Source organism: Otolemur garnettii, unplaced genomic scaffold, assembly GCF_000181295.1.
Source record: "Otolemur garnettii isolate 467f Iridium unplaced genomic scaffold, OtoGar3 scaffold00050, whole genome shotgun sequence".
Classification (NCBI taxonomy): Eukaryota; Metazoa; Chordata; class Mammalia; order Primates; family Galagidae; genus Otolemur; species Otolemur garnettii.
In genome coordinates, this window is record NW_003852445.1 from 2,185,292 (window position 1) to 2,198,059 (window position 12,768).

At 43.4% G+C, this 12,768-nt stretch overlaps 1 protein-coding gene across 1 annotated transcript in view; it reads right to left on the reverse strand.

The window, feature by feature from the left end:
* Nucleotides 1-3,317, reverse strand: part of ZNF770 (zinc finger protein 770) — a 10,360-nt gene extending 7,043 nt beyond the window's left edge. Inside the window, exon 1 of the mRNA XM_012806336.2 lies at nucleotides 3,256-3,317. The gene's annotated coding sequence lies outside the window, so the exon portion shown is untranslated. The remainder of the gene's footprint in view (nucleotides 1-3,255) is intronic.
* Nucleotides 3,318-12,768: the final 9,451 nt, after the last annotated feature.

Consider the following 12,768-nt stretch of genomic DNA (forward strand, 5'->3'; position numbering starts at 1 on the left):
CAACCCAGGTCCGTCAAACAACAATGACGGCTGCAACCAAAAAATAGCCTGGCGTTGTGGTGGGCGCCTGTGGTCCCAGCTACTTGGGAGGCTAAGGCAGGAGACTCGCTTGAGCCCAGGAGTTGGAGCTTGCTGTGAGCTGTGATGCCACAGCACTCTACCCAGGGGGGAGAGCTTGAGGCTCTGTCTCAAAAAAATAAATAAAAATCTTAAAAAAAAAAATTGCCATAGTGATCCTCTCCAATGTATCTTGTAGTTGAGATCAGAGAACTATCAGAAACAGAGTTCTTTGGTCAGCTGATCTGGCAAGCATCCAACATATTTGTGTTCAAGATGTCTTCTAGGAGACACCTTAAACACAAACACACCCAATGTGGGTCTCTTCAGCAGTATGAATCAGAAACAGAAAAAAAATTATTGAGCAAATAAATATCTTTTATTAGCTACTTTATCACCATGTTTCTCAAAAAAACTGCAGTCATTAATAGGCTGTGAAGTCAACCAGATGGATCATGGTCATAATTTTAACAAAATAGTATCAGAGTACACAACATATAGCAAGAATACTGTTTGTGAAACTTTCGTAGGAAGAGGCAAAAATGTTTGTGAATGCTGTTCTTAACATACCTTTTTACACAAGACTAGCCAGAGGGAGCTACACTACAACAAATCAATCACTTTATTCAAATTTGCCAAGTAATCTATAAAGGCTATAAAGATTACCAAAGAAAGCAACAACGTCCAGTTTTCTTCACTTGACCCATATTATTCCAAAATAGTTATCAAAAAACGCCCACAGAAGAGGCCAAATGGAAAATACCACACAAACCAATGCAAAATGAAATAATGTGACTACAAGCCATTATATTAATTTATAAAATAGAACATAAAATCCAGATTTCCACCTTAGCAACAACCAGCTAGCTGTTGGTGCTATGAATATGCGTTTTCACTATACTGAGAAATTACAAGAGATCAACCTCCTAAATCCCTATACATGCTGACAAAAAGAGCAAAAGTCATAAGGATTAAAATTAAGTCATGAAGTCGGTGAACTGCCAAGAACTCAGCTATTTAATTCCTACAGAAAAATTAGGTGCCAAGGTAGTCAATCAGGACACTGAGCCAAACTAAAAGTAATAAGCCTTTACTCACTTACTGCAACAGTGCAAAGAAGCAGCAAAAAGAGGCACTGGTTCTTTTGGGAATCACAGTCCTTCCTCTAAACAGAAGGACACGAGGTGAGGGTCAGGTGGATGCAGTCAGTGCTATGAAGAAAATCCCCTCGTCGCAGAGGGACACCCAACAAAAGGCTCCTAACACTATGACCCTTAGAATGGGTGAGGAAGGGGTAAGGTATAGGAGTGGAAAGGACCTGAGTCAAAAATAAAGAAAAAAGTGCCTCAAGGTCTGTGATAGGAGGGCCTCCAAGAAAGAAGTTATAGTATGAGCATGGCAAGCAGGAAAGGGTGAGTCTCTGACTGCAACTTCCTCCAGAAAACTGCAGTGCACTGGCCATGTACCAAGTCTGGTGTGCCAGAGCAGCTTCCCCCATGAGGGCAGCCAAGCAAAGTCTACTAAACTATTTAAGATCAGGATTGAAAATGATCACACAGTAGGATCTGGAGCCTGACTCCTCAATTTTTTTGGTATACTTCTCCTTCCCTTTAATAAATGTTTTTGTATAAGATGCCTAAAAAAGAACCACACTAGAACCACACCAGACAACTACCTCTGATTATAACAGGGATTTGGCCAGGTATGGTGGCTCCCCTGTAATCCTAGCACTTTGGTAGGCTGAAGTGGGAGGATAACTAGAGCTCAGCAATTTGAGACCAGCCTAAGCAAGAGTGAAACCCTGTCGCTACCAAATTAAAACAAACAAACAAACAAACAACAACAACAACAAAAACCCAGAAAAATTACCAGGGCGTGGTGGCTTGTGCTTGGCCCAGCTACTCAGGAGGCACGATGATCCCTTGAGCCTAGGAGTTTGAAATTGCAGTGAGGTATGACCGTGCCACTACACTCTAGCCTGGACAACCACAACCAGCTGAGACTCTTGTCTCAACAAACAAGACAAAACAAAACACGCTAGCGCGCACACACACACACAGACGCAACCACAAAACAAGGACTGGCTTTCTACCTTTCCCGTGCAAAAACCAGACTGTGGCTGATCAACCATCACTAGCACTAAGACTCGATACTATTGTCACTTGCCTTCCACCGGGTGGGAAAGGACTTACTGGGAGCCCTATGTTGTTAAAAGCACTGGTGCAAGTGGTGATCTCATCTCCTATTTCTAAGTGTCAGGTTAGGGATCCTCGCCTTCCCAAGTGTGGTCTCGCACGTACTTGCATACACGAGTGCACACAGAGCTCGAAAGCCCATTTCAACTGTCTGCTCTCACACTGACCATTTTCGTCGATAACTTTAAAAAAAAAAAAAAACCCCAACACCTCACGATTGTGTAATATTTTTATGTTAAACTGAAATTAAAAATAAAAGTAGATCCGCCCAATGGTTCAATCCGGAAGTTACCTTGACAAGAGCAAGACACATTCCGCTGGAAGACTGCATAAACTGACCTCATTGAAATCTAATGCTGCCTCAATACTGAAAGCCTATTAATTTTATGGTCTTAAATAATACCATTAAAACGAAGTGAGGGTATCACCGAAATAAATGTGGGAAATGAGAGACGTGAGAAAAACACAGGCAACTTTCGGTTGGGGAATAATCTCAGCTGGCATTCGTCACAGCCTTTTCTCTTCCTAACTTCTGCCCCACTCCCCCCGGCCCACACTCTTGGCCTTGAACACTCATCTCTCCCTCCCAGTGCAACTACACTGGACAAAGGGCACTGACATCTAGTCCTCACCCCAACTGCCCGCAACCAATAAATATTTAGTGGTCGAGCCGAATCCACAGATTGCAAAATCCCACCCCACGAAAGGATGAGAAAAGGGGAAAATTGGTTTGGCCGCAGCCGAGAAAAAAAAAAAAATGCCGTATGTGATACGACCCTCAGTAAGGAAAAAAGCCTCCCTTCGGCGCGTTCCTTAGAGATTCCTGCTGCCGGTCAAACACACTCAAGAGCCAAGAAGTGTGAAAGGAAAAGGAGCTCAGTAGCTGAGGTCGGAGAGCCCCCGTTCGGGGTCCCGGTGTCCTTGGCGGCATCTAGGCAGGCCCCGACCCTCCCCAGGGGTCACTCCACCGCACACATAGGTTTTTGAAGCCCTTTTTACGCACCTGGAGCTAGGAAAGGCCTGGGAACTGCGCATCTCAAGGCCCAGACACCGCGAAAGGAGCCAGCACACGTCCGCAAGGCCGGCGCGGCGACGTGCTGAGCGCGCAGGCGCGGCGCGCGGGAGCTCCCGGAGACGCAGTCCGGCTGGAAACAGGCTCCTCACCCATATCAGGGCCGTTGCGGTCTCCTCTTGGCCCGCGGGTCCCAGGGGCGGAGACCCTAGAGGCGTGCCCCACCCCCACCCCGAACCCTACGCCAAACATCCGGCAATTGCAGGGGAAAAGAGAATAGAGAAATGGAGACGCTTGCATTTTCCATTTCACACCTAAACTTCCCTTAGAGAGACCCTGTAGCCTGAACCAGAGGGTTCAAAGCCAGACTGGAAACTAGCGAGTTTGTTTAAACCCCACTGGGCATTCCTGTCTAATGTAGAGGGCCGTGCCGGGACTGTACTCAGCGTTTTGTGCATTGCCAAGGTAGATACAGTGTAAAAGTCAGCGTCATGGGCTTTGTGCTCAGACTTGACCCGGCTTCAGTCCGAGTTCTTCAAGTGGCCTGCCAGCTGCGGACCATGGTAACTAATCTCTCTCTGCCTCATTCATTCGATTTATGTGGGTTGTCTACGATTTACAAAACTTTGTGCTTAGTGTCTTAAATTTCTTCAGACTGTTCTGACAATAAAATGCATGTGACGTGTTCAACCAGTTTCTAGTGGAGTAGGCCTTTAAGAGCTATTATCAGTATTAACATTTGTATGTCAAATACAATTACTTTATGAGGTGATAGGGTCCCCTTTTAATATGAAGCAAACAAGACTCAGAGACGTTAAAGAACTTATTGTCGCACAGATGATAAATGATAGTGGTGGAGTTTGAACACGGTGTAATAACCAGACCTAAAAGGTTATAAATAAATAAATAAATAAACTTTTAGGTCTGGTTATTACACCAAACTGCTTCCCACATTATATACATTTCAACATTTTGTGTAGATACAATTTAGGGCCAAATGTACAGTTACAGACTAACGTGGCACATTGTTACTGAATAAGTATCTGCCACTGCTAGGGTGCCTACTAACGATTTTAACTATAAGGCATTGGAAATTTATTGTGGATTTTTGCAGGTTCTGAAGGTAATTGTCTCACGTTGAGAGATGAGGAAATAAGAGCAATCTGGGCCAGGTGGCTCAACCTCTAATCCTAGCACTCTGGGAGGCAGAGGTGAGTGGATTGCCTGAGTTTATGGGGTTAAAGACCAGGACCAGCCTGAGCAAGAGTGAGACACTAGTCTTCAAAAATAGCTGTCCTTGTGGCAGGCTCCTATAGTCCCACCTACTTGGGAGGCTGAGGCAACTTTTTGCATTGCTTTCCAAGGATCGTTGATAACAAAAATCAACACTGTCTAATGTTACTCTATTTTCCTCTACCAAAAAGGTGAAGCAGCTGGGCGCAGTGGCTCATGCCTGAAATCCTCACACTCTGGGAGGCCTAGGCGGGTAGAGTGCCTGGGCTCACAAGTTTCAGAACAGCCTGAGCCAGAGCAAGACCTCATCTCTAAAAATAACCTGGCATCGTAGCAGGTGCCTGTAGTCCCAGCTATTCAGGAGGCTGGGCAAGGGGATAGCTTGAGCCCAAGAGTTTGAGGTTGCTGTGAGCTGTGACACCATGGAACTCTACCCAGGGCTACAAAGTGAGACTGTGTCTCAAATAAATAAATAAATAAATACATAATTCCATTCTGCAGCTTTTCCTGAGGAGCTCAGTTCAACCAAAGCATGCAAACAATTGCATCCATCACCAACTGCATAATCCTTAGATCATGAAAGAACACTACCTGAAATGGGGGACTAATGGAGGGTAGTATTGGTTCTTTGTCCATTATCTGCAAAACAAACAGGCATTTGCACCAATAGCCTGAATATGGAGTATAAAATGCAGTTAGGATTTGGATAAGCTATTCCTCAAAGCCATATACTCCAGTTCATAACCTCTCCTATTTCCCCTGAGAATTATCTCAGAGAACTTTGGGGAAAAAGGGAAAAATTAATGTGAATAAGAGTCATCAAGATGTGAAGATTTGAATTGGTAAGATTTGAACTAGTACTTAGTAGTGGGTAAAATATGGATAAATAGAAAATGTGGGGGCAAGACAGAACATGGTAAGCAGATGCTGTAAGATGGAAAAAAAAAAGAGTGTGACAAGGAATAATAAAGGGGCACATAACATGTTTGGTTTAGGTCTTACCTCTGCAAGTTCCTAGTTGTATCCTTAGAAGTTATCTACCTGCTGGGCCGACAAGGTGGTTCACGCCTGTACTCCTAGCACTCTGGGAGGCTGAGGCAGGTAGATTGCTTGACCTTAAGAGTTGGAGACTAGCCTGAGCAAGAGCAAGACCCCATCTCTACTAAAAATAGAAAAACTAGCCAGCCATTGTGCTGGGGTGCCTTTAGTCCCAGCTACTTGGGAGGCTAAGGCAAGAGGATCACTTGCACCCAAGAGTTTTAAGGTTTCTGTGAGCTATTATGCTGTGGCACTCTAGACTGGGACAACAGAGTGAGACTCTGTCCCCTCCTCCAAAAGGGAAGAAGTTATGTAATCTTTTTGAACCTCAGATTCCTCCTCTAGTAAAATGGGGTCATAGTCATTCTTGTGTTCAATGATATATCATGTTCCAATCACCAAGAATTCATTACTGTGTATGTAAAGATGAAGGAGCGAGGCCTTGGATCTTAAATTAATTAGCTCAGTGGCAAGAACATACAGACAAACAAGTACAGTATGATAAGAGAATGTACATACAGGAAGGAGGAACATCTAAATCTGCCGGGGGGCTTCAGGTGGAGATGGATCCTCAATCTGCTGTCCATCCATTTATCCTATATATTAAGCACACTTGCTGTGTGCCACGTCCCATTCTAGGCACAGTGATTAGAGTAGCAGATAAATTTCATTCAAAAGTCCCTGTCTTTTTTTTTTTTTTTTTGGAGAGAGTCTCACTTTTGTCACCCTCAGTAGAGTGCTGTAGTGTCACAGCTCACAGCAACCTCAAACTCTTGGGCTTAAGCAAGTCTCTTGCCTCAGCCTCCTAAATAGCTGGGACTATAGGTGTCTGCCACAACACCCAGCTAGTTTTTAGAGATAGGGTCTCACTCTGGCTCAAGCTGGTCTCTAACTCCTGAGGTCAGGCAATCCACCTACCTTGGCCTCCATTAGAGGCAAGATCCAATGGACCTGGCCTAAAGGCAGAAATTTCAAACTGAGTTTTAATGCTGTTAAAGACATTTCTTGCCCTCAAATGACAGGCTGGCTGAGAGCTCACTTCTCCTGGTTCCATCCCTTCTCCTTTATCTTTCATTTTTCCTCTGACTGTGGAGCAAACAAAACCATTCACTTGCCTGGAGCAGATAGTACACCAAAATCTTCACTTTTTTTTTAGAGACAGAGTCTTACTTTGTCCTCTTGGTAGAGTGCTGTAGCGTCACAGCTCACAGCAACCTCCAGCTCTTGGGCTTAAGCGATTCTCTTGCCTCAGTCTCCCAAGTAGCTGGGACTACAGGCACCTGCTACAATGCCCGGCTATTTTTTTGTTGCAGTTTGGCCAGGGCTGTGTTTGAACCCACCACCATTGGTATATGGGGCTGGTGCCCTACCCACTGAGCCACAGGCACTGCCCCAAATCTGCACCCAAGCAATTATGGAAGAATTTCTCCCATGGACATACCTTCCTTTCTAAGAGGATTTTTGGTGAGTAAAACTCTCTCCTTCCTATCATATACTGTACTTCACTGGAGAGAAATATTTTTGGCTTTTGTGTATCACCACACAGTTTCTAAAATCATCATGGCATGGAGGTGGGAGAGATGAGAGGAGTGAGGGTGTGGGAAATGAGTCAAAACCACTGTACAGCTGTACTGTTTCACTTAGGGCAACTAGAACACCTCAACTCCATTCTGCTAAAGGATTACTGGAGGGCGGGTTGAAACTGCAACAAAAAAACTAGCCGGGCATTGTGGCGGGCACCTGTAGTCCCAGCTACTTGGGAGGCTGAGGCAAGAGAATCGCCTAAGGCCAGGAGTTGGAGGTTGCTGTGAGCTGTGTGACAACATGGCACTCTACCAAGGGTGACAAAGTGAGACTCTGTCTCTACAAAAATAAATAAATAAATATAATATAAAGGATTACTGGAAATCTCCAAAGCTAGGTTGGTGATACCTTTTGGATTCCTGGCTCTAGTTAGGTAATTGCATTGTCCCACCCTACCACAATCCCAGTGTGTTGATTCAAATTCAGTAGCACTAGGCCTGAGTCAGTGGCTCAAGCCTGTAATCCTAGTACTCTGTGAGGCCTAGGCAGGTGGATCGCCTGAGCACAGGGATTAGAGACCAGCCTGAACCAGAGAGAGACCCATCTCTACTAAAAATAGAACAACTAGCAGGGCATTTTGGCAGGCGCCTATAGTCCCAGCTACTCGGGAAGCTGAGGCAAGAGGGTTGATTGCTCAAGCCCAGGAGTTTGAGGTTGCAGTGGGCTATGATGCCATGGCATCTAGTGAGGGCAACCAAGTGAGACTGTCTCAGAAAAACAAAAACAAAAAAACAAATTTGATCGCACTGGGTGGGGGCGGGAGTTACTTAGAAAGCAAACAGGATTCCCAGCATAAGAATTTGACCCAGGCTTGTTCACCCTACAGTCATTAACAACCTCTTTTTTTTTTTTCCCCATGGAACAGCCCTCTAACTCTGTAAACCAGAGTCAAGGTTGGCCAGAGGAAGGGAGGAACCCTATTATCTACCAAGTTTTTTGATTATGGGATCTGGTGAGCTTGACATTGTGACCTCCTGTTTCTGGATCTTAATTTCTAGAGGATGGTGATAGAGTTCGTCTTGTAATAACAGTCTACCAAAAAATACCCTTCCTCACAAGAGCCAAGAGAGATCCAGGCATTCCCTTCTCAGGCCCCATTCCCAAGTAGTCCTGTGGGTTTTCAATCTGTCTCTGGCGGCTGCTATATTCCAGGGGTAAATGTTAGTTGTTATAGATTACGGTTTCTTTTAAGGTCCCAGAGCTTTTTTTGTTGTGTTGTCAGACACAAAGTAAGGAACCTACCTCTCCCATGGTTAAGTGGCTAAACATTTTTCCTTAAGGCTAGCTCTTCACGCTGGTACCTTCACTTCTAATGCTGAACAGAGTCTTCTCTTTTCATGCCCTTAAAAGGATTCTTTTAGAGAATATCCTGAGAAGTTTTCACAGGAAGTTCTGAGCATCTCCTATAATGTTTTGCTTTAAATTCTTCCTATTGCTGCTTGCTCCAAAACCCAGTTTTTCAAATGACTTCCTCACAGCAAGGTGTAATGGTTTGTCCTTAAAGCCTCTTACATTTTAACACAAATGCAAAGATCATTTCTCCTTCCAGCTGTTACATTGTCCAAAACATGATTTACAAATCCAGGCAGTTTAGGATGAGGGAAAACTTGCCCTCTCTTCCCTCCAGAGTTTGCTGAAAGATCAACTCACCATTAAGGTGAAGAGAAATGTTGATTTCCAGATACCACCCACATGAGGAGAATCACAAGAGTGATAACCCAGTATTTCAATGAAACTCGTATTTTTATATCTGCCTTTTAGGAACAACAGGAGAAAATGTAGAGTATAGGTGCAACAAATGGTTGCTAGGGAGGATGAATAGCTGGGGAAACAGATTGACTTGTAAATTAACCTGAGAGACAGGTATTGTGTTTTAAATGATTTGGGCCAGCTCAGACGACATTCTTGATCTTCTACCTGCAATACCTGGAGATGACTTGGAGAGGAAAGGAAGTCAGTTGCCCCCTTTGATCTTTTTATTACGTCAGTCCAGATTATGCAAATAGAGGCCCCTTCCAGGTGCTTTCCGGTCTCCAGTGGCCTTTCATTCAAAGTATTTTTTTTTTTTTTGGCAGTTTTTGGCTGAGGCTGGGTTTGAACCCGCCACCTCTGGCTGTTGGGTCTGGCACCCTACTCCTTTGAGCCACAGGCGCTGCCCAATTCAAAGTATTCTTTTTACGAAGTAGTCATGTTTGGGGGTAAAATTTTCTTAGTTTATTCATTCCCCTCATCTCGAACTTACCTAGAAATTTTACCTAATAAAAACTGAATTGGTAGCGGTGGAGGGAGATTTGGTTTAATAATCTAGAAACGAGATATGAAAAGAGACACAGGAACATAAGGGAGAATAGAACAGCTCTGAGCACATTTCTCTACACCTCATTAAACCAGACCCCCATTCTTGGAAATAGATCTTCATTAATCTGATGGAGAATATTTTGTCTTTTAAGAAGTGTAGATTGAAGTGCATTAATGTACACAGTTACCATTCAATAAAAAAAAAAAAAGTGTAGACCACAGTCTCTATTTGCCCTAGGTGGCAAGTATTTTCACCAATAATCATACAGTCTCTTCCCTGCTGTGCTGTCAGGCATCCAGGAGGCAGCAGTTTTCAAATATAACAAAATATAACACGGTCAGGCACAGTGGTTCATGCCTGTAATCCTAGCACTCTGAAAGGCTGAGGCGGGTGGATCATTTAAGCTCAGGTGTTCAAGAATAGCCTGAGCAAGAGTAAGACCTGGTCTCTACTAAAAATAGAAAAACTAGCTGGGCATGGTGGTACATAACTGTAGTCCCATCTGAGGCAAAAGGACCACTTAAGGCCAAGAGTTACCCAGGGCGACAGAGCGAGACTCTATCTCAAAAAAAAAAAAAAAAGTTCTCTATAAATATTAAAAAGTTAAAATTAAAAAAGTATAACAGAGGCTATGCTGTTGATTTTTAACTGAAGTACTAAACTCTTGTTCTATTGCTATGGAGAGATTAAAAACTGCCTTTTTAATCTCAAGAGTTTCAAATGTCCAGCGAAAGAATCCTTAGCACTGTAAAGAACTTAGAATTGTGACATATAAGTGTTTTTTTGTAACATCACGTCTGGTATATTTCCTTGGTCCCATTTTTATGAATGAAAGAGCCCAAGTTTTAATTTGGCTGACATTTAAAGTGATATGCCTGGCAAGAGAGGGTGTCAGATAATCAAATCTGTAACATCCTGACTATCTAGGAGGGAACCACTTGAACACTTTATCACCACAGAATATAAAAGACAAGTGTAACTTTCAGATAGGATCAGGTTGGCATGTGGGACCTCCCAGGCTGCAGGTTGCTGGGCCTCTTCTTCCTCATGGGCATTTCACATCTCCAGTGTCCGCATGTCTTTGTTGGTCTATGGGAACAGAGCAGGTTATAAAATATTTGATATTAAAGGCCTTTGGTCCAGTTCTGCAAGTGGTAAGTCTTACACCTGTAATCCTAGCAGTCTGGTAGGTTCAGATAGGAGGATCACTTGAGCTCCGGAGTTAAGACCAGCCCCAGCAAGAGCAAGACCCCATCTCTACTAAAATTAGAAAAATAGGCAGGGTTGTGGCAGGCACCTGTAGTCCAAGCTACTCAGGAGGCTGAGGCAGAAGGATCGCCTGAACCCAGGAGTTGGAGGTTGCTGTGAACTAAGCTGATGCCATGATACTCTAGCCTGGGCCACAGAGTAAGACTCTGTCTCCAAAAAAAAAAAAATTGCTGAGCTGAGGTCAATTACTATATTCGTAAAGTTACATGAACTAAAAACCACTTGAGTTAATTTATCTTCTTGATGAAATAGTTTATTTAACCATTTACTATTTTAAGCCAGTCAATTAGAGCTCTTTTCATATAACTTGGTAATAAAATATCCCATATAAATGACATATATAGACATATAGACATACAGGAAGAAGCAGTTCTAATAGCTCTTACAAGGATTTTTTATTTGCTGGGACTTAAATGTTAAGTTTTATTCAGGGCAACACCTGTGGCTCAGTGAGTAGGGCACTGGCCCCATATACCAAGGGTATCGGGTTTGAACCTGGCCCCAGCCAAACTGCAACAAAAAAAATAGCCAAGCGTTGTAGTGGGCACCTGTAGCCCAGCTACTTGGGAGGCTGAGGCAAGAGAATCGCCTAAGCCCAAGAGTTGGAGGTTATTGTGAGCTGTGATGCTACAGACTCTACTGAAGGCGACAAAATGAGACTCTGTCTCAAAATATATATATATATATATATATATTTTTTTTTTTTTTATTCAGACTGTCAGTCTTGTTTCAGACTATCAACCTTCTGATTACCAGTCATATTGTTTTAACCAATTACTAGGTGAGCAACAAACTGTCTTGGGAAAGATTTTGTCATTTCTGGAAGTGTTTGCCACTTTCAGGGAAGTAGAAGCCTCAGTTCTTCAGAAATTAAGGATTCTATTTTCACCTTAAATCTTGGCTCTAGCTCTCAGATCTCCACTTAGGCAATGATTTTTTTTTTCCTTACCCAAGAGCACAGGAAAAAGGATGAAGAGGATAAAACACAAATCTCTGCAAGTTCCTAAAGGCAGGAGTTTGCACCCACTGTAGTCTTGCCATTTACTGTTAGTTTCTGCCTGATCCAGCTGGATATTTGAGGCCTCTAACTGGACCTACTGCTAATAAATGGTCAGATCTAATCTGATCTCAGGACTAAAAAAATTTCTCAAATGAACTCTGAGAGTTAAAAACACAAATCGATGGTATTTTGCAATCTGAGAGAAAACTTAGCCACAAGCCTCAGCTGCAGTGAGAGAGTAGCAGACAATAGATCCAGCAGATACCTCACTTTGGCTCCTGTTCCTGGGGACTTCTGAGAGCTCTATCTAGGAACTCACTTCTGACACAAATTAAATTTAATGGAATTTAATTGAGCAAAGAGTAATTCACAAACTGGGCAGCTGAACTAGAAGAAATCAGAGAGTCTATAATGCTGAGATGATCCATGGACAGAAAAAATGAAATAGCAGAGTTGGTTACAGCTCAGCATTTGCTTTACTTAAAGGTAGTTTCAGCAGGTGGCAGCTGCCATTGATTGGCCAGGAACTCCTCCGCTAAGAATAAAGAGCAGAAAGGAGGGAGGATGAATGGATCGAATATTAGGATAAACAGCTGACATTTTAAATTTTGAATTCTTTTTTATTTTTTAGAGACAGAATCTCACTTTATCAACCTCAGTAGAGTGCTGTGGTGTCACAGCTCCCAGCAACCTCCAACTCCTGGGCTTAGGCAATTCTCTTGCCTCAGCCTCCCGAGTAGCTGGGACTATAGGCGTTCGCCACAATGCCTGGCTATTTTTTTGTTGCAGTTTGGCTGGGGCTGGGTTTGAACCTGCCACCCTCGGTATATGGAGCTGGCACCCTACGCACTGAGCCACAGGTGCTGCCCTAAATTTTGAACTCTTAAAGAAACCTTTTAAAACCAGTAAGCCTTAACCAAGGTTGTAACTTAATCAAAGAAGTAAGAGGTGTGTTTTTTAATAGTTGGAAAACAGTGTGTATGTTGTGTGGGGGTCTTTTCTTCCCTTTCCTCCGTTCTTTCTCCCCTTGCGCCTTTCCCCTTTCCCTTCCTCCCTTCCTTCCTTCCTTCCTTCTCTCTCT